Consider the following 26141-nt stretch of genomic DNA (forward strand, 5'->3'; position numbering starts at 1 on the left):
CATCGAAGCAACACTAGCCAGGCTAGGACTCTCTAAATGGGACAGCCTGAGGCAGTGCCCTGCTCCTAACCTCAAGCAGATTGATGAGTCCCAATACCTAACATCAGTCTTCTGCTGCACATCGCCTGCTACATATTGGGTCAGAGGATTGTGGTGAGGGTTGATTAGGTGAAGAAGAGATAATAATGTTACAAGAAATTTAAAGGGTTCCCATTAGAAGCTCTAATTAACCTTTTAATTTACTATTAATTAATCTTTTATTCATGAGTGGTAAAAAAAAAATTGTTGCCATAAGTGAAGTCTTAAGCTTGTAGATAGAAAAACCAAGCCTTTGTTCCATCTCTGCCATGTATTGGCCTTATGCCCTTGGACAAATTATCTATGCACTCTTACGCCTCAGTTTTCCCCATCTTTAAAGTGGGAATAATACCTCACAAGGTTATAAGATATTATAAGGATTAAATGTGGTAATGGACGTGAACTTGATTGGTAATATGTGAAGTGTCATTTAAAAATCAGAGAGCACTTTAATCTTTATTATAAACTAAAGTTCTTTTCCTTTTGTTTTCTAGAATTCAGAATCCAGGCATGAGCTCTCCACAAGGAGGTAAGTGAACTGTACTTGGGTTAAGGAGAGAGTGTCCCTCATCTCATATCCAGGAGATGTACCATAACCACCTTCTCAGGTGGCTGTAGATGTTGGAATAGTCATGTCTGCCTTACTCCGGATGGCGGGTTCTCAGGACATGTGTGGGCCATGCCATGTAAGGAACCGTGCTCAGTGCCCCAGTGGACAAGCACCACTGAGGAGCTGCTCAGGCTCAGCTGTGGGAATATTAGCTTTTCCAGGGAGAATTCTCTGTTCCAGGCTGTCTTCTTTAGAACGAGGGTTCTGCTTAGATTTTTCAGGGAAGGTGGTTGAGCAATGCAAATAGCAAAACTAAACCTCAAACCAAAGACCCTATAAAAGAAGGGGAGGAGGGGACCCTGGAAGGAGAGAGAGTCATGTCTACATAGTGGGCACCAATCTAACCTGCGGTCAGAGGCCTGGACTCCAAGACTGTCTCTGAACTGGCTGTGTTACATTGGGAACTCTCAGAGCCTGTAAATGGGTATGACAATGCCTGTCTTTTGGTGTTATTTAAGGATTAAATTTGCATGAATTTTACACAATGGGTGATGCCATGCGATTATGAACTGACTATAAATTCATCTGCCTAAAGTAATCGTTCAGAATAATCCAAGTGAACTGTGTGTCTCTGGCGGCCACAAGGTTGTTCATTAAGGAGCCTTAAATGGGATTCTCAGAAGGACCTCAAGGTCCTGCAGAAGAGGGCTGTGTCATGAAAGCCACTTGGTTTCCACAGGTAACCAAAGGCCACCCCCAGGTGGTTTGCTGTTGCTTCCTGTGCACAGCCCCCTGGGGGGAGGAGGGACACAGCTACCCTCTCATGCCTCCCTGCATGCACTCCATGCTTTATTTACGGTTCTCAAGGCTCTTCCACTTGCCGCATCTTTTTTATTCTCCCAATAACCCTGTTAGGTTAGCAGAGCTGATAAACCCTCTCTTCACCCACATACTCCTTTAATGGATGACTTGCCTGAGACCACAAAGCTAAGTAGGATAGTGTCATCAGGTCTGTGGCCTCTGCAGCCTGGAACCCCCAGCTTGAAGGGTCACCTGTGACTTGAGCACAGGTTTCTAACAGCCTTGCTCTGCCCATAGCCCAGGCCATGAGCCCAACTTAACAAAAGCCCCGTGAGCCGCAGCTTTGGGAATAAACAGACCCTCCATTAACAAAATTCCCTGGCAACTCTGCCTAGACCTGGACACCTGCTTCTACCCACAGGTTTTATTTTCTTGCATTTGTTTCGAAGGGGACCCGTAGGCACTTGCTCGCCCCGCTTTGGTCTTCCCCGATGTGTGTAGTTGGGGAGTGTCTGTGGGCCCCACTCGCTCGGTGATGAATGGGCTTCCTTGGCGGTGCAGGAACCTGCCAGCGCACCAGCCACTCCTGCACGCCGTTGTGCTCTCCTGTGTGTCACATTGCCTGGCAGCCTTTCCCGGAGGCAGTGGCTTTTGTTCATGCCATTGTCCTGTCAGCTGGCTACAGTTCCGTGTGGCTGCCAGGTTGCTTGGCCTTTTGCGTCATCCTGTCCCACTTCCTCCTCCTGCAGCTAATGGTTAGCCCATCATCAGGGAAGATCAGGGTGTGTGTGTGTGTGAAGTTCCTGCATCTTCCCCCTAAAGTAGCTTTGGGATTATCACGTGGACAATGGAAACTGCTGCTGGTTTGGAGAAGGGGGGGGCACTCCTTGGACTTCCCCCGGTTCCTGCTGGTGCAGAGAAGGGACCATGTGTGGCAGATATTGGCTCAGGCACTCTGAGCTGTATAGCAGGGGTGACGGGAAGGAGTGTGGCGTTCAGACATTCATTGCTTCTACTCATTTTGACTGAGCACTTACTATGTGCCAGGTACTGTTCTGGACCCTGGGAATGAAGCAGTAAACAAGCCCTGGCTGGTGTGGCCCCATTGGTTGGGCATCATCCCATTCACTGAAAGGCTGCCAGTTCGATTCCCAGTCAGGACATATTCCCAGGTTGTGGGCTCTATTCCTGATGTGGGGCATGCAGGAGGCAGCCATTCCATGTTTCACTGTCATATCAATATTAATCAATCTCTCTCTCTCTCTCTCTCTCTCTCTCTCTCTCTCTCTCTCTCTTTCTCTCTCTCCCCCTCACTCCTTCCCTCCCTCCCTCTCTCTCCCTTCCTTGCTCTCTCAAAATCAATTTAAAAATCTTTTAAAAAATAAAAAAGCAGTGAACAATACGGATGAAAAGCCCTGCCTTATGGGGCTGACATTTTTTAAGCTGGAAGGGGAGTGAGGAGAAGAGACAGGTAAACTAAATAAAATTAAGAACAAGTAAGTTAAAAGATGCTATGGCACAAATAAAACAGGGAAGAACCTGGTCATAGGGGATGATGATCAAAGCGCCCGCACAGGACCTAGCACAGGGTAGGTCCCTGGACACCCATCCTGTGTGACTCCCAAACCCCCAGCCACAGTAGGTGTGGGCCACTAGGATGGAAAAAGTCCTTAGAGTCACTCACCAACCCTGATGGCAGTGGTATCCCCCATGAGACAGATGTCACCCAAAGCCACCCCCTTCTCCAACCCTGACAGAAAGTCCTCCTCTCCCATCATTTTTCTTCCTCCCTCCCCCAAATAAAGAAAGATAGCCTGAACCCAGCCATTCAGACCTGCACAGTCCAGTGGGGTGACCAACTGGCAAACAAATGATGACAGTAGGGAGGTGAATGACCCACAGGACCTGTGCAGGGACTGTGGGAGCATGGGGGGGGGGGCAGGTTTTTGTAGGAGCCTGTCCTGTGCATTGTGGGATGATGAGCAGCATCCCAGGCCTTGATCCACTAGATGCCAGTGGTACCTCAATCCAAAATTAGGACAACTAAAAATATCTCCAGATGTTGCCAATGTCCCCTTTTACAAATGGCTCTTCAATTGAGAATCACTGATTTACCTCAATGTCACTCAACTTACTTGACCAAGACACACCTTTTATTTGGGGGGGAGGGGCATCTATTAACACTGCACATAACCTGTGTTATTCTGAGCATTCTGGGAAGCACTGTTTCTGGATCAAGCCCATGTTTCCTACCGCAGAGTCCAGGGCAGAGGTCCTCAAACTTTTTAAACGGGGTCAGTTCACTGTCCCTCAGACATTCCACACATGCGCACTGCGGGCCCGGGACGAGTCGGCTGCTAAGCAGGACAGGCAGCGGCGGCCAAAACACCCGGCGAGCCGGATAAATGTTTTCGGCGGGCCGCATGTGGCCCGCGGGCCGTAGTTTGAGGACCCCTGGTCCAGGGCCTTGGGATCTGGGCCCTGCCTGGCTCTCTAGCCATACCTCATACCTCATAGCTCTCTACTTTTTGCCCCAGTAAAGCCCAAAGTTTGTATTTCTCATATACACTCTACATGTTATGTTCTGGGCCTTTGCTCAGGCTGCTCCCACTGCCTGGAATGTCCTTCCCACCTGATCTCACCTGGCTCACGGATTCATCCTTCAAGGTTCCATTTGGGTACCATCTCCTACAGGAAACTTCCCTTGAAGCCCAGACAGGGCTGAGCAGCTCACTTTGAACTCTCACAGCAACTGAAGTGCCAGTCCTCCAGGCCTGTAGTCAGGGAGTTTGGAGTGATGGGCCCATTTCTTCCACTTAACTCACGAGGCAGAGACTCTGTTTTCTTATCTTGAGAATCTGGCAGAGTGTCTGACACAGAGTCGGTGCTCAGTAAAGGTCAAAATGAACTGACAAGTGAATAGAACAAAAAAGGTGGGTGAGAGAAAAGGAGCTGAGGACAAGAAAACTCAAGCTTAGAGGAGGAAAGACCCAGGGGGAGTATTCCTCTTATAACACAGGAAGGGGTGATTAAGCTGCCAGCCCCTCATTCCTTTTTCTCCTGCAGTAAATACTTCAATTGCCTTAACCTTTACTCTCACGTCCATCTCATTTTCCAGCCTCTAATCATCTTGGCCATTTACAACCCTCCATGCCTTCTCCAAATCTTCCAGAGGCGGTGTCTGTTCATACTGTGGTGTGTTCAGAGCAGCGGGAACACAGCCTGTGTCCCCAGAGCATCTTCCACTTAATTAGCTTGAGATTCCACAGTTCCCTGAGCCTCCCCACCCCCTGACCTGGCTGGGAGAGGAGCCTCCCTCCAGGCGCTGGGCGCTGGCAGATTACTTTCAGAGAGAGGTGAGTGGAGAGAATTAAATTGATGACTATGCTAATTATTTCCTTTTCTGTGTCAGGGACTGCTCCACAGGGAAGCCAGGCTTCTGGGGCTGGGAGGTGGGCAGGAAGGCAGTGTGGAATTTGGATGGGGAAGCCCAGGTGTCCAGGCCTGGAGAGGCTCAGTGCTCTGAGCTGGGGTGTGGAATGTCTGCCCTAGAGGAGGCATCTGGCAGAGTTGGCTCCTTCAGCTGTGCTGGGGCGGGGTTGGGGTACAGGGCCTACGTACGTTCTCCGCTATCGCATCTACACAGTCCGGGGAAGGGGACATCCTCTTGGACAGATGGTGAAGCTGAGAGGAAACAACCCATATGTGGAAGGACAGTGCAAGGTCAGCCAAGGAGTGAACACCCAGCAAGTAGAAAGAAGGTCATTCCAGCCTACGTCTGTAATCCCAGTGCAGACAATTTCCATTGCCCCGCACCTCCTTCTCATGGAGGTCTCAGGATATCAGTGACAGCCCAGGAGGCAGTGGTGGGGACCGAAGCCCTTTGGCAGCCCTGACATAGTATGGTACAAGCCTGGCATATGGTTGGGCAACGTTGGAATGCCCAACTGTGGCACCCCTGGCCAGCCTGTTGGTCTCTCTAGTTCAGGCTTGAACCTATGCTTTCTGGAGTCCTTACAGGTTCCCTGTGCCCAGCCTGCTTGCTTTGCCTTCACCTCGCCTCCCACGTGGCAGCCACCTGCAAGGGAGCCATCTGGACCCGCGCTCCCCCCCCCTTTCAACAGCCCAGCAAATTCCTGTCACACTGGCTTCTGTTTATCATTGGGCTGGCGGGTTTTCATCCGTCATTCCATCATCTGTCAGTCTCTCAGTGGTCAAATGTCTGTTGAGGGCCAAGAACTTTTCTGGGTGGTGGAGATACCAAGGGGGGGGGGGTGTGGAGCTCCTGCTCTCAGGCAGATTGCCCCATCCTCATGGGGCGAGGTGGGCTGGGGCAAGTTTAGTGCAGGGGACACAGAGGACCTGGGGGCTCCAGGGCCTTCCTTGCTCTTCACTGAAGTCCAACTTCATTGCCGACACACAGAGGTAGCTTTGAGGTGGGCAATTCTGAGGAGCCTGCTGCCACCTCTGCCCCTCCCCCCGGTACATACACAGACTCTAAGATGCTTAGCAAAAGGCCTGGGAGGCTCCTGAAGGAACATAGGGCCTGTCATTTATCCTGGATGTGGTTTCCAAAACTGATTGTTCTGGCCGCACTTTATGCCACATTGGTGGGAAGAAGTGGGTGCGAGATGAACAACAGGTGGACGCTCAGCTACAGGCTGGCACAGGCTGGCACAGGCTGGCCTCTCTGTGCCTTAGCTTCCTCTGTGAAGCAGGGATGCCCCAGGCCTGGTTCTCAGGAGTGTGTGTGGATTAAAGGAGACCACGATGGCCCTAACCGGTTTAGCTCAGCGGATAGAGCGTCGGCCTGTGGACTCAAGGGTCCCAGGTTCGATTCCGGTCAGGGGAATGTACCTGGGTTGCGGGCACATCCCCAGTAAGGGGCGTGCAGAAGGCAGCTAATTGATGTTTCTCTCTCATCGATGTTTCTAACTCTGTATCCCTCTCCCTCTCCCTTCTTCTCTGTAAAAAATCAATAAAATATATTTTTTAAAAAAAAGAAAGAAAAAAAGGAGACCACAATGTCAGCATGGAGGGCACCTAGCAAGGGCTTAGTCAATGGCAGCTCAATCTCCTCAATGCACCCTCCACAGGAAGTTAGTCCTTTTCTGCCTTCTCATCCCTACCTCCTTGGCGACTGTCCAGAGTCCAGAGAGTGACCTGCCTGGGAAGGATGTGGTGACAGAGCTCCTTGGCCACATCCAGAACCTCCTGCTGCCAGCTGGGTCTCGATCTTGGCTTCCCCTGGGAGCTGTTGTGATGGAGGATGAGTTCAGTTAGACCCAGGTTCAAATCCTGATCCTGTCGCACCCTCAGTGGTGGCCTTGGGGAAGTCACTCAAACTCTCTCAGCCTCAGTTTGCACCCCTGTCCACTAGGGATAATAATCCCTCCCTGAAATGCTAGTTGAGAGGAAGTGATGTCATGTAGGAGAGGTCACCTTTCTTTATTCAAAAGGAAAAATGGCAGGACAGAGTGCCAACGGAGAGGACGACAGGAAACCAAGTCAGGGGTCACAGCTGAAGGGAGGCCTGTGGCACTTGCGGAGCAGCAATGCTAACAGCTGCACTTAGAGGACTGGCTCCCTGGGCTCCATGCTGGAAGCTCTTCACTTAACGCACCTCCCGGGTCTACAGAGTTAAGTGTTTCCCCATTTCACAGGTGGTGGAAGGAGAGGCTACCGGGGTTAAGGAACCTGCCTAAGGTGGCCCAGCTTGGAAGTAGCATAGTCAGGAGCCAATGTCCCACTCTCTGCCACTAAGGCTCCTTCGAAGTGTAGCCTGCTGGGGGTGGAGGGGCAGGGTCTGTCCCAGCTGGGCCTGTGGGGTTGAGCCACTGGGTCCCCCGTCTGTAAAGTGGGCATACTCTTTCCAGTTCCCAAAGGGATGTGTGACATTGACTTAGTGGTCCTCGGCCCTCTCCAGCCCAAGTGGGAAGAGTTTATAAACAGAGGATTACCTATTGGCACTGCTGCCTGGAGCCAGATCTCCTGCAATGCCAAATTCCTGGAGTGCTTCAGTGACAAATGTGTTATTAGGAGGAAATTTATGATGCCTTATTCAGAGTGAGTCACCAAATCCCTGTGCTGAGAGGCAGGGGAAGGGACCTTCTGCAGTGACAGGCTTAACTTGGGAACCCTGCCCCCAGGCGTCCCACACCTGGATACCTCCCTAGGCTCCCACTGAGGGTCAGTATTAACCAGTGATGAGGGCGGGGAAGGGGAGGGAGGCAGCCTTCTGGTGGGGGAAGATGGTGCCCTGTGGTGGAGTTGCATAGTCCTCAACTGGGTGCAACAGGCTCCAGAATTCTCTCTCTGCTTGCCACAGAATTACCCAGGATGCTTTTGAGTTGAGTTCCAGGTCATTCCTTGGCTCCACTCCAAGAGTTTTGTGCAACCTTCCTCAGTTCCAGGTCAGTCAACAAATGCTTCACAGAATTTGGGTGAAGCCTCTTCTCTCTGCCTTTGGGTCATGAGAGGAAGATGATGAAAAGTTAAACTGAGACTTAGATCCAGTGTTGCAGCTCTGCTGGGCTTATTTCTTCCCCTTAAAAATGATATAACAGCATGTTCATGAGTAAAAGCTCCAGCCTTAAAAGCTGACTCTTTGAGTCATAAATGTGACTGTTATCAGAAGAACCAGTGAGAGAAAATACCTGTCATGGGAGAGCAGGTGACTTCCTTAGACAGGTGTCACTGCTAGTTGCCAGATGAGGCCAACCCCTGCCTGTCTGCTCCTGGGTGCAGCGTGAGGGATTTCTTTGACAGGCCCCACCCAGAGGTTAGGATACAGCACACACACAGGGCTCAGGACACGTGGCTTCCTGGCAGACATTGGAAATGCCCATAGCATGAACACAGTGAAAACCAGCTCACTTCACTGCTGGTCAGTTCTCTAGTCAACCACTTTTGCAAACAGCTAGGCCAGCCAGAATGCGAAGGCAGGCCGCTGGGCAGACAAAAGGGAATCCATGGTGTCATTCATGGTGAAGCTCACCCCTCCCCACAACAGGACAGCCCTTCTGGCTCTTTTTCAGGTCCTCTTGACCTACTTTATTCATAATTCAAACATGATATTTCCCAACCCAAACATTAGAAGCACACATGCTGGAAGTGTGGGAGAGCCTCTAGCACTGAGATGTTCAATATTTGGAGGGTTTGTGACCTCTGAGGATTTGATGAAAGCTGTAAACTGTAGCCCCAGAAAAATGCATATTCACCCATGGGCTCCAAGCAATATTGGGCAGTTCTGAGCCCCCTGAGGCTCACCCAGAGAGCCCAGGTTAAGAACCACAGCTGTGCAGATGGGCACACCTGTGAGCTGACCACCCGAACCCTAGAGAGCAGACACGGTGACTTGTATAGAGGAAGTGCCCCTGTGCCTAACAGGTAGTGTTGTCATCACAGTGGCCCTGGCAGAGCCAGCTGAGCTTCGTGCCTCCACCTAACACTTACTTACAGTGTGGCATGCCAGGCACTCTTCTAGGTTTTCATTTATTGGATTTTCACTACATGATCCATCAAATGTGAAGAACAAGTGAAAACATTTTCAGACATGCAGGACTCAAAAACTGTGCTTGTCATGAAAGATGAAGCCATGGCATCTAGAGCAAGGGCTCCAGCAAAGGGAAGTCTCAGGGGCCCAGAGCAGGGAGCCAGCCCCACCTGAAGCAGTGGGGGAACACAGGGATGGGGCTAGATGTTATGGCCTGGTGAGTTGCGGGAAAAATATTGCTTGGCCTTTGGTAGATCCATGAAAGGAAATGGGGGGAATACAGTAAGTAGAAGAAATTAAGAAACGGGAAGGAGGGAAGGGGGGTTATTATTCCAGGGGGAAAATGTATAAGAAATGAAATCTAGCCCAGCCGGCGTGGCTCAGTGGTTGTGAGTCAACCTATGAACCAGGAGGTCACAGTTAAGTTCCTGGTCAGGGCACATGCCCAGTTGCAGGGTCAATCCCCAGTGTGGGATGTGCAGGAGGCAGCTGATCAATGGTTCTGTCTCATCATTGATGTTTCTATCTCTCCCTTCCTCTCTAAAAAAAAATCGCTAAAAATATTTTTTTAAAAAGAAGAAATGAAATCTAGAGTAAAGAGCAGAAAAAGGCTGGTGCTGAATTGGTGGCTTCTGGGAGCGGAGCAGAGGAATAGAAGGGGTTGGCTGTGGGCCGCTGGCTTTTGCTGTGTCTTTTCTAAATAGAAATCAAATAGGCATAGGTCACTTTAATAACATAAACATTCATTTTTATTCAAAAATAAAGAGTATGGGCTCTAGTATCCAATTACCTGTGTTCAAATCTCTCTTTATTCTCTTACTGATAGCAGGGCCTGGGTCAAGCTGCTGCCTTCCCGGGCCTCGGTTTCCTTGTCTGTCTTGTAAAACTGAGGTGAGAAATAAGCATAATCTCTGTAAAGGGCTTGGCACAATATATATGCTCAATAAATGATAGCTATTATGGTTTTTAAGATTTCTGAGAAACTCCGTGGTAGTGAGTGAAAGCACACTCCACCGCCCCCGGGTTTGGGAGGGTCGAGAAAGCCTGGGCAAATGTCACCCCTCGTGTTTGCCAGTAAGCGCTCCAGCTGTTGTTACGCTGCCGCTCTTCAGCCTATTCAGCAGGCTCCCACCCCTTCCCTTCTCTCTTGGTCATTAGCGATGTCACGGTCAGCTTTCAGAGTGGGTTAGGAGGAGCTGGGGTGCGGCCCAGAGCAGCTTTTCGCATAAACGCCCAATTCATTCCCAGGGGCCTGCTTGTGGGCCTTCCTTCTGACACAATCGTCCCACACAGCAAGTTGCCTGCATGGAAGGGATCAGAAGCAGCTTCCAGTTGGGGCATCGGATTAGAGCTGGGAGAAGGCTGCTCCAGGCCTGGCTGTGGGCAGGCGGTGAGCACAGTGGTGCCAGGCAGAAAGGTCCTGCCCCAACCTGCCTGGGTCCTGGGCCCAGAGGCACCAACAGTGCTCTGCTGCCCTGCCCACCTAATGGAGCCTCAGAGGAGGGCCCGAGACTGAGCATGCTGACTCTGGGCCTAAATATATACACACATTTATTTAAGCAAACATACTGAATGCAGAAAACTCAGAGAAAGATACTCTAACACCATAGTTAGCCATAGTTCTCTCTGAATGGTGGGATTTGAAGTGATTTTAATTTCTTCATGCTTATCTGTATGTTTCTATTTTTGTATAGTAATTATACATTCCCTTTGTATTTTTTAAATTTTATCTTTATTGTTGAAAGTATTACAGACATCTCCTTTTTTCTCCCATTGACTCCCCCCTCCTCCCCACTCCCATCCCCTCCCCAGACCTTCACCCCACTATTGTCTGTCCATGGGTTATGCATATAAGTTTTTTAGTTGATCTTTTCCCTCCTCACCACCTTTTCCTCTGAGGATCCTCAGTCTGTTGCATGCTTCCATAACTCTGGATCTATTTTTTTTGTCAGTTTATTTTGTTCATTAGATTCCACATATAAGTGAGATCATGTGATACTTGTCTTTCTCTGACTGTCTTATTTCCCTTAGCATAATCCTCTCCAAGTCCCTCCATGTTGTCTCAAAGGGTAAGAGATCCTTTTTTCTTATATCTACATAGTATTCCATTGTGTAAATATACCACAGTTTTTTATCCATTCATCTACTGATGGGCACTTGTTTTCAGATCTTAGCTATTGTAAATAACACTGCTATGAACATAGGGGTGCATATATTCTTTCTGATTGGTATTTCAGGCTTCTTAGGATATATTCCTTGAAGTGGGATCAATGGGTTAAATGGCAGTTCCATTTTTAATTTTTTGAGGAAACTCCACACTGTTTTCCATAGTGGCTCTACCATTTTGCATTCCCATCAACAGTGTACTAGGGTTCCCTTTTTCTCCACATCCTTCCCTCACTTACTCTTTGTTGATTTATTGATGGCAGGTGTGAAGTGGTACCTCATTGTCGTTTTAATTTGCATCTCTCTGATGATCAGTGCCCTTGAGCATTTTTCCATATGTCTCTTGACCATTTGTATGTCCTCTTTAGAGAATTATCTATTTAGGTCTTCTCCCCATTTTTTGATTGGATTGTTTGTCTTCCTGATGTTGAGTTGTATGAATACTTTATATATTTTGGATATTAACCCCTTCTCAAATGTATCATTGGCAAATATGTTCTCCCACACAGTGGGTTCCCTTTTCACTTTGATGCTGATTTCTTTTGCTGTGCAGAAGCTTTTTATTTTGAAGTAGTTCCATTTGTTTATTTTTTCCTTTGTTTCTCTTGCCCTAGCTGTTTTAGCAATGAAAATTTTGCTACGTGAGATATGTTATTTTGATATCTGATACCTATGTTTTCTTCAATGATTTTTATTAGTTAATTTAAATGTTTTATCCATTTTGAGTTTATTTTTGTGTCTGGTATAAATTGGTGATCTATTACATTTTTTTTACATGTAGCTGTCCAATTATCCCAACACCATTTATTGAAGAGGCTGTCTTTACTCCATTATATGCTCTTGCCTCCTTTGTCAAAGATTAATTGAGCGTAATGGCTTGGGTCGGTCTCTGGGTTCTCTGTTCTGCCCTTTGTGTTTTAAATTAACAAGAACAATAATAAAGAACAAGGGGATAACTCCCCTGAAAGGGGAGGGGGTAAGGCAGGAGGGAAAGTTCCATGGCCCCCAAAAGGCACAGATGATCTTCAGCCTGAGCAGGGAACATGTCAGTTGTCTGCCAGCCAGAATTCCTAGAATCCAGAGAACCCCCTTTGGGAGGGGAGCAGGCAAAGCAGAATGAGAAAAACCAGCTAATGCTTTGATGGCAGTGTATGCAGTGTGCGCTTCTGTACTTTAATTCAGCTTATCCTCACAGCAACCTCATGGGATAGGGTCACATGGGATCCAGAGGAGTGAAGCACTTGCCCAGGGAACTTGAACCCACACGTCCAATTCCAGGGTCTGGGCTGGGAACCAGCACACAGAATGGCAGGAGGAGTATAATCAGAGAGAGTGAGAAAAATGCGCCAGTTCCAGGAAGTATCACTCTTTTCCTGAAGAGAAGCAACGTTTTATTTCCTGGGGGTCTTCAAAGTCACTGTTACCCTACTGGGTTCCCTCGTCCTGCTCCACCACCTGAGCCCCCAGTGAGAGAGCGAGGTCATAGCCATGAACCTAGAAATCAACCACTGCAGACTGCATTCAAGGCTCCACGACTATCTATGGAGCTTGCAAGTACACTCAGCAGTGGACTACCATTAGCCAAGTGTCCTGTGTCAGCCTTTGCCACATAAAAATCCACCCCCAAATTTAATGGCTCAACACCCCCTACCTTATTGCTCACAGCCCTGTAGGTCAGCAATCTAGGCTGGGATCACCTGGGCCACTCTTCTGTAGGTATCACCTGGGGTAATTCCTGGGTGATCGCCTGGGGGCTGGTTGGTTGAGGGTATGCTTTCTCAACCTCAGAACCATTGATATTCGGGATGGGAAAATTCGTTGTCTTATGCATTGTAAGATGTGTAGCAGCATCTCTAGCTTCTTTCCACTCGATTCCAGTAGCACCCCTTCCCCCCAGTTAGGACAACCAAAAATATCTCAACATGGGCAACTATTCCCAGGGAGGCACAACTGCCCTCCGGTGGAGAACCACTGGCCCAGGAGAGCTCAGCATAAAGATTTGTCTTTGCTCCTGCAGTCTCATACTCCAGGCTAACCCACTTCCTGATAGCAGAAAGGGCCCAGCAGCAAGAGAGAGCAAACCCCAAAGCACAGGTGCTTTTCAAACATCTGCCTGTGTCACATTTGCTGATGTTCCATTGGCCAAAGCAGAAGCCACGTCTCCTTAATGGTTTCCCTGCTTCCACCCTTATGCCCTGCAGTATATTATGCACCAACTCAGCAGCCAGAATATCCGTGAAGAGTCAGCAGAGGTCCCTCCTCAGCTCAGCTCTCCAATGGTGCCCATTCCATGTGGAACAGCGGCCCATGTTACCTCTCTCTCTGACTCCTAGCACTGGCTCCCTGCCCACTCCATGCCAGCCACAGGGGCCTCAAACACAACAGGTGCACTCCCACCTTGAGGCCTTGGCATTTGCATCTCTTCTGCTTGAGCTCCTCCCCCCGCCATCCCCCACGCCCCCCTTAGGTATCTGCATGCTTGTTCCCTCTCCTTCTGGCACAGCTTCATCCCATGTCTTCATGCAAATACCATCATTTCAGGAAGTCTTCCCTAACTTCCTTAATTAAAATTGCACTCCTCTCCATTTTCTGTTCCCTCCCTTTTACTTTATTTTTCTCCTCGACGCTTATCGCCATCAAATATATCTTATTTATTTAGTGTATTATTTTTTTTGTCTACCCTGACTGAAATGTAACTTCCCTAAGGATAGAAATTTTTATCAGACACATAGTAAGTACTCAATAAAAATTTGCTAAATGAATGAATGGAGTACCCATGTCAACTTTTCCCATGAAAACCATTGTACTTAGCCAAAGAATGGAGAGCAAGAAAGTACTTTAGATCAAGTTCAATTCCTCCTCAGTTGAAGGACACTGAGGTCTCACAAAGAAGAGGATGTCCCAGAACATCTCAGCACATTGACGTTAGAGCTGGGCCTGGGCCTGGTTCTCCCCATTTCTCAGAAAGAGCCTGTCCTCTGGTTCTCCTGCCGCCCACGGCCAGAGCTCGCTCCATCTGACAGCAATTTGCAGTCTCCTAAGCTGTTAAGTTAGAGCAAGGGACTCACAGGAAACAAAGAAATGAGGTATGGGGTGGGGATATTTTTAGCCTCATTGGTTCCTAAGTGCATACATATATAGAAATGTCTATAAGTATGGCTATATATAGGTATTAAATCAGGAAGCATGTGGAGTCGGGGGCCAGCTTTTCTGGGGGTGGCTGAGTGTGCCTGTTGCAACATGGACAGTTTCCAGCCAGAGGGCTGGTTCCAAGGAAACTGGCCCTGCTGAGTCATCTGGAAATCTCACCTCACATTGGCAGTTCAGAAAGAGTCTGGGGAGTTAGATCCTCCTTCTTCTTCTCAGTCAGCCAGAAGCACGTGAAACTCCAAGGAAGGCCCACTCAGCCCAGTAACCGGCCAAGGCTTTTATGGTCAACATCTCTTCAGTGCCAGATTGCTCTCTTTGGGGGCAGATGGGAATTCTGAAGGGGGAGCCTGAGCAGAAACCAAAGATGACTCCTAGGATTTTGGTCTGAGCAACAGTGGGAGAATGAAGGGAGTAGAGTGGGGAGTTTCTTAAAAAGGAAGACAGGGAGCCAGCTTCTGTCCAAATAAGATCTATAAGATGAGGCAAAAACAAAGATTAAAGAGACATAGTCCCTATCCTAGAACTCAGAGCCTGAGGGAGAGAGATGTAAACTCACAATACCAGTACAATGTGTGAAGTAGCTGCCCACGCACAGCTACAGGGGTGACTGGGGAAGTTGGACAAAAGAGGAAAGGCTTTTGTTCTGTTTTTCAAAATAATTTCAGACTTACATAAGTGTTGCAAAAATAGTACAAAGAATTCCCGAATACCCTTCACCTAGTTTCCCCAAATGTTAACATCCTACGAATTTACAGGACAGTCATCAAAACCAGGAAATTGACATTAGCTGCAAACCTCATTCAAATATCATCAATTGCCCCACTAATGTCTTCATCTGGGCCAGGAGCCAATCCAGGATCACATGTAGCATTTAGTTGTCATATTTTCTTAGTTCCTCCTGGTCTGGGATAATTCCTGAATCTTACTCCTTCCTGCTTGTATTTTGTAGAATGTCCCTCAATTTGGGTTTGGCTGGTATTTCCGCAGACAGTGCATTTTGACCAGAACTCCACAGAGGTGATATTGTGCCCTTCTCAACACATCCTATCAGGCAGTACCCAGAGGCAGTGTGTTATAAGCTAGTGTCTGCCTGGTGTTCCCACTATAAAGTTACTATTTTCCTCCTTTGCAATTCATCAGCATCTCATAGGGAAATACTTTGAGATTATATAAACATCCTTCTTCTCATGATGTTTTCACCCACAAATGTTTGTTTCCATGGATAATTCTTGCTTAAAACAATTATTACTGAGGGTGTTTGCCAAATGATGGTTTTCTATTTCTATTGTGCCTTCTAACATTTATTAATTGGAGTTCTGTTGTAAGAAAGAGCTGTGCCTTCTCCTTTATTTATTTATTCAAATATTTATATCAGTATGGACTCATTGCTTATTTTATCCTTATACTATAAGCTATAATCTATTTCATTGTGTATTTTGTTACTCAAATTTGGCCACCAGGTCAGCCATTAAGTTGGCTCCTGTGTTTGGGAGGAAAGTTTTGAGCTGGGTCATAAATGAGGCAGAGTCTTCCAGGACCGAGAGAGTCCTGAGGGCGACCATGGGCTGTACACCCAAGTGCTCTCTGAGGATGCTCAGATGATTCAAACTTCAAAAATTAAAAAAGTTACACTGTAAGAAGTCTCCTTTCTGCTTATGCCCTTTGGACATCCCTTCCCCAGGGGCAGCAGCCATGGTTCATGTCTTGTGTAGCTTTCCAGAGATAGTCCACCTTGGGTCGGCAAACTTTTTCTGAAAAGGGCCAGATTTAAATATTTTTGGCTTTGTAGGCCAGAGGCCTCTCTCACACGGCTCCACTCTGCCATCGGAGCAGGAACGCAGGCATAGATGATATAAACGAATGTATGTGGCTGCATTCCAATAAAGTTTTATCTGTGGACACTGACATTTGAAGTTCATGTAATTTTCACATATCACAAAATATTATTCTTCATTTTTCCAAACATTTAAAATTGTGAAAGCCATGTTTATCTCACAGGATGTACAAAAACGTATTTTGATATATAAGTAGGCCAAAATGTATTTAAAGTGTCCGTTGGTGGACTTTTAGCCTGGTGTCAGTCTTTCCCTATCACATGTAATGTCTCAGTGAGTAATCTTGCCATATGTCAGGTCACCTGCAGGTGATGCACCTGTAGGATAAACTTGGGGATGAGTTTGATCCAACCTGAACAACCTTAGTTCCCCACCTCCTTTCTCATCTCTTAAAAGTCTTCATCTTGCTCAGTAGCAGTCCGTTACCACCAGGTGCACTGAGAGCCCCACACACTCCAGCCCTGGCCAGTCTCTGCAGAGATGCTCCAGCCCTCTGTCCCCTTGGCCCTGCCCCAGGTAAGGCCCTCAAGTGTCTCTGCCTCCCAGTGGGTCCCCTGCCCTTACTCTCTCAGTGCTGTAGCCCATCCTCAGGGAGCCCCCAGAGGGAAGCAACAAAGCCACAAGTTTCACTCTGATGGTCCCCTGCTCATTTCACAGATCCGTGCCAGGGCAAGGAAGCCACACCCCTTAGAGTGGTGTTGAAACCCCCACTGAAGAGGTCTTACCTTCCCTGCTGTTACTGATGTATAAGACTTTTCCAACCCCAAATTAAGAAAGCAATATTTTAAACGTTTTGCTGGTTTTCCTCTTAAGGCCTTCTTCTTTTTTTGGCACCGTAAGGAGTTGTTCTTCCTGTTTTCTCCACTGTCTGATCACTCAGTGGGAGGAGGTCCAAATTGTCTCTCTGCAGCTCTATTTCCATGCTCTTTTGCATAGCTGATTACATTCTGTTTTGAATTTTACTGAGTAAGACAATTGCTTACCGGTATTTATCTTTTTATTTTTTGACATCTTTATGGGCTCAGAACGCTCTGGTCCCTGTTGCATCTGTGCACTCTCCACCTGCATCTCCAATTACGGCACCAGCTGACGTCAGTAATAATAAGGCTCATGATTGGAGGAAGCCTGTTTGACAAGGTCTGGGCAGCTAGCACCAGCAGGGTCTCCCTCCGTAGCTGACTTCCAAGTATAAGACGCCCCTCGATTTTCAAACTAACGATTTTAGAAAAAAATAGTGTCTTATACACAGAAAAATACGGTACGTAGTGATTAAGAGAGCAAACCCTGGAGCCAGAGGGAACTGCATCCTGGCTCTTCTCAGAGTTTTGACATTGGGCAGACTTTTCCTTGGTGAAAGCTTAGTTTCTTGACCTGTAAAATGGGAAGAATAATAGTCCTTAATTTTATAGGATTGTTGTGACTTAATTCACAGAAAGCATTTAGAACAGTGGCTGGCACATATTACATAGCCAGTGCATGCTGGCCATCATTTTTCTATTTAATTCAGTCATTGCTTTATCTCCCACACTCAGCACCTGAGTTTCACGGCCTCAGGCTCCCAATGCTGTAGTGCTACTAGACTGTGACAGTTTGGAATCACTCCATGCCTGGTGACTGCTGTGTCCTGTTCCCGCTGCTCCTTCACGCTGGGCAAGCCCTCCCCACCCTGCCCCCTGGTTGAAATGCCACTCATTCCCAAAGCTCATTTCAGATGCAGCACCAGTCACCTCCTCTGTTGTATTTCCCATCCCTCTCTACTTCTCTGATGGCCTTTCTGCAACCGCCCACACTTGTGTGGGAATTATGTGGCTGTGCCATTCCTCAACCAGCTTGCCAACTCCCTGAGGGCAAGGCCTGGGTCTTTCTCACCCAGAGTCTGCCCCCCCCCACCCCACCCCCCAGCACTTAGCATAGAAATGTGCATGTGGGAAGTGCACAGTAAGTAACTTGAAATGTAATTGCAAACTTGAGCTTGTTGGGGATGCAAAATTTGGTCATGTGAAGAAATGATTATGCTGCTCAAGGTAGAACTCACTCATTCCTTGGTCTAGAACCAATACACTTATGAACAGTATCGACTGAGTTTTCCCCAAACCAGAGGTGGGTTGGAGGTCTGCTGGCCCCATCATGCTCTTGGGTTAACAAATCCTACAGTCCTGCAAACTGTGTTTGCATTGCAATCAGCATTCATCTGCCTTTCATTCCTCCTCTATGATAAATATCAGTGATGGAGAAGTAACTTGAATGCAAGACTTCCTTAGCTTTAGGGTGCAGATATTCTATGTGAATCAGAACTTCTGCTCCTGGGAGTCTGAAAAATCTGGATTGTTAGGCTACTTTGCTTATGTCCCAAATCTCTGATACTATTGTGATCATATGTGTGACTCGATAGAGCTCAGAGAAGAGGGCACGGCATCAACCCACATATCCGGATATAGGGATTACCTTGGGCTACATGTAATAGAAATCTTAACTGGCTTTTCTTTCCTCGTGTAACGTAAGTCCTGAAGTCTGGGGGACCATGCCTTCAGTGTCCCAGCCTCCTTCTGCTCATGTGCTCTGTCATACTTAGGATGTGACTTCCACCTACAAGGTTGCCATGGGTCTTGGCATGGTCACTGTGACTCGACATCACATTCACATTCCAGACAAGAAAAAGGGGAATGAGAGTAAGGGACAAAAGGGCACAGTTGAGTCAGCTTTTGGAAAAGAGCTTTCTCACCCTAGCCAGTTTGGCTCAGTGGATAGAACATTGACCTGCGGACTGAAGGGTCCCAGGTTTGATTCTGGTCAAGGGCACATACCTGTGTTGCAGGCTCAATCCCTGGCCCTGGTGGGGACTGTGTGGGAGGCAACCACTTGATTTGTCTCTCTCACATCAATGTTTCTCTCTCTCTGTCTCTCCCCCTCCCCTCCACTCTCTCTAAAAACCAATGGAAAACTATCCTCAGGTGAGGATTAACAAAAAAGAAAAGAGCTTTCTCTGAAGCCTGTTCCAAAGATTGCCATTTACATCTCATTGTCCATGCCAGTGGTTCATGCTGGGCCTGGGAATGTCGTTTCTCAGCAGGCACATTGCTGCCCCCAGAATAAAATTGGGATTCTGTTAGTAAAGAAAAAGCAGGGAGTAGGGATGGTGTGAGGAGTTAGCCCTCTCTGCCACAAGTTGGGACAATCAAGAAAAAAATTCATGGAAGAAATGGGCCACAGAAGGATCAGATAGGAGCTTGCCACTTGCTGGGCACACAAGTACAGGTGGGGGAGGGAGGCCCACGAGTGAGGGAGCGGTTCCAGCTCCCCGGTTTAGAGATGAGGGAAACGAAACCTAAAGCTGTTCAATAACTCACTCAGGGTCACAGCTGGTAGAGGGCAGCCCAGATTCAAACTCAGAATCCACCAGGCCACTTTCTCCCCGCCAGGCCCACCTCCCAGGCTCAGTGTGCGTATGTAGAGAGGGAGGAAAGAAGAGCGGTTCAGAGATGGGGAAACCCTGGGTGTGTTTCCAGAACAGAACCCTGACAGAGCTCAGAAGGAAAAAGAAATAGAGATTTCCTGATTGTTCTGGGTGGTAATTTTTGAACACAGAGATGTCGTATTTACTTATGGGCTACTTCCCAGAAGAATTTAATCTGTTTTACTTTTCTTTTTTAAAGCATTAACAAGAAATAAAAGCTGAAAATCAAATAGAAAACTGAAGAGACATGTTTGAGGTTAAGAGCAACTTTTGCTGGGGACAGGGCAAGGGAGAAGGTGGGCGGCTGGGAGGAGGGGCTGGGCAGGGAGCAGGTGGGCCTCTCTGCAGACAACAGGTCCCTCCTGCTCTGGCAGCAGCCAGCAGCCTGCCACCTGTCAGGAGCTGGGTGAAGGCCAGGCTTGTGAGGAGCATGGCTGGGGTGTTCTGAGTCCTGGGAACATTCTTGCCTTGGGTGGGGTGCCAGCAGGAAAGCTCTGGGCACCCTCTGCCTGGGGCAACATTCCTCCCCTGTGTGCAGCTCAAAAAGTGGAAGGGGCACTCCATCCCTCCTCTCCCACCTGGAGTGTCCCTAGCCCAGGGAAATCCTAGGGCCTCAGGTTTCCCCCCAGATTTGGCAGCTCAGGGGTTGGAGGGTATAGGGGCTGTGGCCTTTGCCAACCCCCCCCCCCCCCCGCCCGGAGGCAGGACCTGGGGCTGCAGTTACCGGCTGATTTCATTAACATTCTATTATTGCTGTTGTCCTCATCTGGTAGGTGATAGCGCCATTAACTAAACTCTGGAATACAAGAGGGACAGGTTGGTGGGAGTGGCAGGAGGTATTGTCGTTTCAAAGAGAAGATGGAACCCACTCCCTGACCTCAATCAGTGAATGCGTAGAATGGTTGACAGTGGGAAACAGAACAAACCATATTCCAACACTGAATGGGTTTCTCAGGAAACAGGGATCTGCTGCAGCCCACCTCTCTCTGGGGGCCGACATGGAGGCCAAGTGCGGGCCCCATGGTGTGCTCAGCATGATTCTAAGTTCTCTGACAGAAATAGGAGAAGTAGAGTAAAAACCCGCTAACCCAACCATTGGGGAATTGTAGCAGCTGAATTTTTTGGACGTTTGAAAATTTACCACCCAGCACACTCTAAGCACTTTTTTAAAAATGTTAAATACTTTGGATTTAAATAATTTTAAAATGCACTGTGCTCATCCCTGGCTTCTTAGAGGCCGTGAGCACTGTTTCATTGTGAACATCACCTGCTCTGCTGTCCTGTGATGTGAGGATGGCCCTGGAGGCTGTGGGGTGGAGGTGTCTGTCTGCTTCCACAATGTGTAGTCCCAGGTGCTGCTTTGTGTTTGCATCTGCTTTTATACTTTTTCTAGATATTTCATCGCTGTTGGACTTTCCTGCGTTAATTTTCCCTATTCTTTTAAAGCTTCCCTTCACTTTATTGCTTCCAGTCTGCTCTAAGTTTAGAGACCGGACATAAATGATTCATGTTTTATAGCCCCTCTTAGCCCAAAGAGAAATTAAGAGGACTATTCAAAAAATTTTTTAAAATATATTTTATTGATTTTTTACAGAAAGGAAGGGAGAGAGATAGAGAGTTAGAAACATCGATGAGAGAGAAACATCGATCAGCTGCCTCCTGCACATCTCCTACTGGGGATGTGCCCGCAACCCAGGTACATGCCCTTGACCGGAATCAAACCTGGGACCTTTCAGTCCGCAGGCCGACGCTCTATCCACTGAGCCAAACCGGTTTCGACAGGACTATTCAAATTTATCAAGTTCTTATTATGTGATAGGTATTTTATCAACTGTTTTGCAACCATTATTTCACTTTTCAAACTGCCCTGTGAGTTAGGAATTTTTAGCACCCCATTATAGAAGCGTAGGCTGGGGCTCAGAGAGTTTAAGCGACTTGCCCAAGGTCACACAGCCGCTGGTGAGTGGCAGGGCTAGAATTCAGATGTGGTGTGTCTGGCACAGGGACCACCTATGCCTCACTACTCTGGGTTTGTGGTAAATTTGCAGGCTGTTCCCTATTGCTTCTGACTGTGTTGGGCTGTGATAGTTTCATCTTTTCAAATAGAATGTAAGCCCCTTGAGGGCCGTGACCTGGCTGCCAATGTATGTATCACCCACACCATTGCCCAGTGCCAGGATTCCAGGTGGGCAACAGTTGCTTTGCAAAGAGTGAGATCCTAGAAGAATGGAGGCAAGAGGATGGAATGAGCCCTTGACCCCATCACCTCATACCTCCCAGCTACCTAAAACCTTCAGTCTACAACTGCTATTTGCTCAGGATTTGCCGAGCAGAATGCTTTGTCTGCAGAAAGCCCAAACCTTCCTTAGTTTAGACAGTGGCTGCTGAAACACCTGCCATTCGCCCTCAGGGTTGGGAGGAAGGAGTGGTCGTTCAGGCAGCCCACCTCTCCCTGAGGCCGACCTGGAGGTCAAGTGCAAGTGCGGATAGGACACCACGGGGACATAGCAGCGCAGGAGGGGAAGTCTAGTACTGAGTCCAGGATTTTTTTTATATATATATTTTATTGATTTTTTACAGAGAGGAAGGGAGAGAGATAGAGAGTTAGAAACATCGATGAGAGAGAATCATCGATCAGCTGCCTCCTGCACATCTCCTACTGGGGATGTGCCCGCAACCCAGGTACATGCCCTTGACCGGAATCGAACCTGGGACCTCTCAGTCCGCAGGCCGACGCTCTATCCACTGAGCCAAACCGGTTTCGGCGAGTCCAGGATTTTTGCTAAAGAAATTCTAGAGCAGGTGCCTAGAGCACACGGAGCTTCTTTCCTGAAGGGAGAGAGTCTGAAATTGCGGTAGACCCGACTTTCTGCCAAAGCCGAAGGCAGGCCAGCATTCCCGCAGACTGGTTCTAAGTAACTCCTCTGAGTCTTTGCTCTGTGACTAAGCCACTGAGGGAAAAAACGGTGCCATCACATGACTTACGGAGTTCATTGTGACAGGACTGTTTCTGTTTGTGTTTTGGTTCTCAGTCAGAAACTCTGGGCTCAGTGGGGAACCCCCTCTTCCCCATGTGACCAGAGCACATCGGCTGTGTACGTGGCCGCCGTTGTCTGCATGCCAGGCATGTCTTCGGGTGACATCATGCCCTCGCTGATTGCCCAGGTGTTTCACAGCCTTTCAGGGCTGACTCAGAATTTGCATTGTTTCTGATACTTGGCTCTTGATCTGTTTGTCTTTGGTTAACAGTAAATCTGGATTGGGGACCAGGGAAGTTGTTGAGACAACCAGACAGCAAACATATCTCACAGAGAGCTTAGCGGGACTTGGACCCGGGACTCCCAGCCCATCCCCGCCCCAGCAGCCATCTCAGGTTTTCTGGGCTCAGATCTGAGGCAGAGATCGCTGGTCCGGCCCCTTTTGCACTAGTCCTGGAGCTTTGCTCAATTTGGAACCCCTTTGGACTGGCCTCGAGGCCCTGGGCAGCTTGAGGGCACCACTGAGCCTTATGCTTTTATGCACCTGTTTCCTCAAGTCCCTTCTTCAGAGGAGCCAGCACTGGAGGACCGTGGATTCCTTCCTTCCCTCTGCTCTGGCCATTTGCTTCGAGTCAAGCTCAGCCTTTCCACTCTCCCTCTCACCTTGGGTCCATGAGCAAATCACTTCACACACCTGTGGAGGGCCAGGGCCGAGGGACTCTAGAGATCCCCCACCCGGTTACCTGATGGGAGAGGGGAGACCAAAGCTGGCAGGTGACTCCTTAACCCCCTTCGCCCACCCACCACTTTCCAGCACACCTCACCCCTCTGGCCTCAGTTGGCCTCTCTGCAAAGAGTGGGGAATAAGCCCCATTCTCCCAACTCCAGGATGAAGACTAGGACCAGCTTGGTTTGCATTACCTTATTGCCCCGGGGGACCTCACACTTGGGCTTGCATCAGAACCCCCTGGAGAGCTGGGAAAGCTGGTGGGGGGGCTGGTCCTCTCCTCCTCCCCCAGGGTTTCCCATTCAGTAGGTCTGGGGTCAGGTCAGGTAGTTTGAGTTTCTAACAAGTATTCAGGAGCCACACTTCGAGAACCACTGCCCTCCCTCACAGAGCCCCGTGACACAGCTCTGGGGGTCACCCACAGGGGGTGAGAGGCAGAGTGTGCTGAGCCGGCTCCAACTGGCTCCTTTGGTAGCCTGAAATCAACCATAATGGGAGTATTTACACCTTGGAAACCAGCAAATGCTACAAGCCAGAGTTTCCTCCCCAGAGAGCTGGTTGTTAAACATTTACCAGCACAGCACTGGGTAAGAGGGTGGCCTTTCTCTTCCTTTTTGCTCTAGGACTGGGGTGTTGTGCCTTAAAAAACTGAACGGGAAGGCTCAGTCAGAACTCTCTGTGCCTGTTTCCTGGTCTGTACATCAAAAACAACAATAGCATCTACCTCACTGGGCCACAAGAATTAAATAGGAAAATACATGTGAATCACTTAGCAAAGTGCTCAGCATGGAGTAGTAAGTGCTCAAAAATATTACCTATTGTCATGAAAATCCTTTGGGTTGTAGGAATCTGTGTGTTTTCTCCCTACAAGATTAGTACACAGTTCTTCTCTGGGGGCCACCCCCCAATGCCCAGCAGGAGCCCTGGGTTTATACATCGGAAACCCCTGACCACAGCAGCTTACACTGTACGTGCTGGGGTTCTCAGGGTCTCTGTCCTGGGTCACTCACCACCTCCGGGTCAGTGGGGAGCAGGCTCACCAGCAGCCAGAGGGACTGAGGAAGGGCTCAAAGAGAAGGGTGGAGCAGGTGGGCAGGGGCAGCATGAACGGGAGGCCCTGTCTCTGAATCAAGGCTCCTCTGAGAGTTCTCCTGCATCTTCCCTGGGCCTCCAGCTTTACAACCAGTATCCTCTTGGCTTAAGTCAGATCAAGTTGACTTCTGTTAGTTGACACCTAAGTGTTCCACCTTACCCAATACTCCCCTCTTTGTACACCCCTATCTCTCCACCTGCCCCGGCACAGGCATGGGGTCCCTGCTTGCTGTGGGCCTTGGACAGGTCTCTGGCCTCTTCTTCAGTGTATTCAATGAATGTGAGCCTGGGCAAGAGCAAGCCTCCTCCAGAATTTTCCCCATTATCTGATAGAAATGAATTTTTCCTACATTAGCTACTCAGTATAATCACTCTCTGCTTAAGGCCCTTTGGCAAGTCCCTGTTGCTCTTGGATTGAATCCAAACTCCTTTCATGCACTGGAGGTGCTGCACGAGTCTCCCCTTGCCTCACTCCAGCCTCTACTCCCTCCCCTTCCCATTCTCACTTGACTCTGAGGCATATGGACCTGCTGGCAGTTCCCCCAAGACCCTGTGTTCTTTCTGGCTTCTCTCTACATAGAATAAAATTTCCCCAGCCAACAACCATTCTTGGGGCCTCCCTTGGCCATCACTTCCCCAGCAGAGCCCCAGCTGCCCCTCTCTGTGCCTTGCAGCCTGCACATCTCCCTACTGTCACAGCCCTTCCAATGGCTCCTTGGTCCTCTGCTGCACAAGTCCCCTGAGGGCAGGCAGGTGTCAGCCCTCTGGTTTCCCAGGACTCCCAGTGTAAGTGCTCAGTGAATGGTTAAATAATTTGTGGCCTGAGGAAAGTGGGCTCCTGAGGACCCGGACACTTATGGCTCTAGTGGCCATCACCACCATTGTGCATGGCGACCTCTGGGAAACCCAGTTTTCCGGAGAGAGGAAAGGGGAGAGAGGAAAGGGGGAAGAAGGGGGCAAGGCAGACCCCAATGCCTCAGGTAGAGGTATAATGAGCTTGCACCTGGGCAGTTAGATAGGAAGTGCTAATGGAGGAGAAGGTACAGGTTGAAGGAATGGCAAGGTTGACAGGAAGGAAGTCATGTGAGGCTGGGAATAAAAATGCAGAAGCTAAAGAGGGAATGAGGAGGAGAAAGAGGCAAATGAGCCCTGGGCATTGGACAGGGCCGAGGGGAGCCCCCTTCCAGCCCTGAGCTCATGCCATGCATGTTCCCAGGAGCCACCGGGCCTCATGATGGATGGATGGACACCTGTGCCTAACCTGAAGGAAGACCTGTGTGGCCTAACTTAAGGGAAGCTGTTGGGTGGTTATGTCAAATATTCTCCAGGGCTTCCCTGCCTTATTCAGCTTGCTAATGCCCCTCTGCAAAGCCAGCCCTGCTTGAAGGCCCTGAAGAGGGAATGGCCAAGTGCCCAGGGTAAGGTGGGCTGTCACAACACCTTCAGATTCCCCAGCTGGCCTGGGAGCCTGAGTGCTCTTGTGAGGTGCCTGACTTCAGAGCTGAGGGAGCCACTCTTCCCTCTGCTCCTGCACCCCTCTGGGGCAACGAGGACTCTATCAGCCCACTGGTTAGAGACAGGGGACCTGCTCCCCTTTGTGACCGAGGTGGCCAACCTGTCACAGGCTCCAGGGCTGAAGCACCTCCACAAGCATTTGGGGGTAGCTGTTCTCTGTGCCTAGGCAAAGTACCATAGGGAAATGGAAATAAGTGAGGCGGGCTTCTGCCCCTGGGGGACCCACAGTCTAGGGCAGGGGTGGGGAACCTTTTTCTGCCAAGGGCCATTTGAATGTTTATAACATCATTCATGGACCAT

The sequence above is a fragment of the Myotis nattereri genome (genome assembly GCF_964212035.1).
Source record: "Myotis nattereri genome assembly, chromosome: 18".
NCBI classification, from domain to species: domain Eukaryota; kingdom Metazoa; phylum Chordata; class Mammalia; order Chiroptera; family Vespertilionidae; genus Myotis; species Myotis nattereri.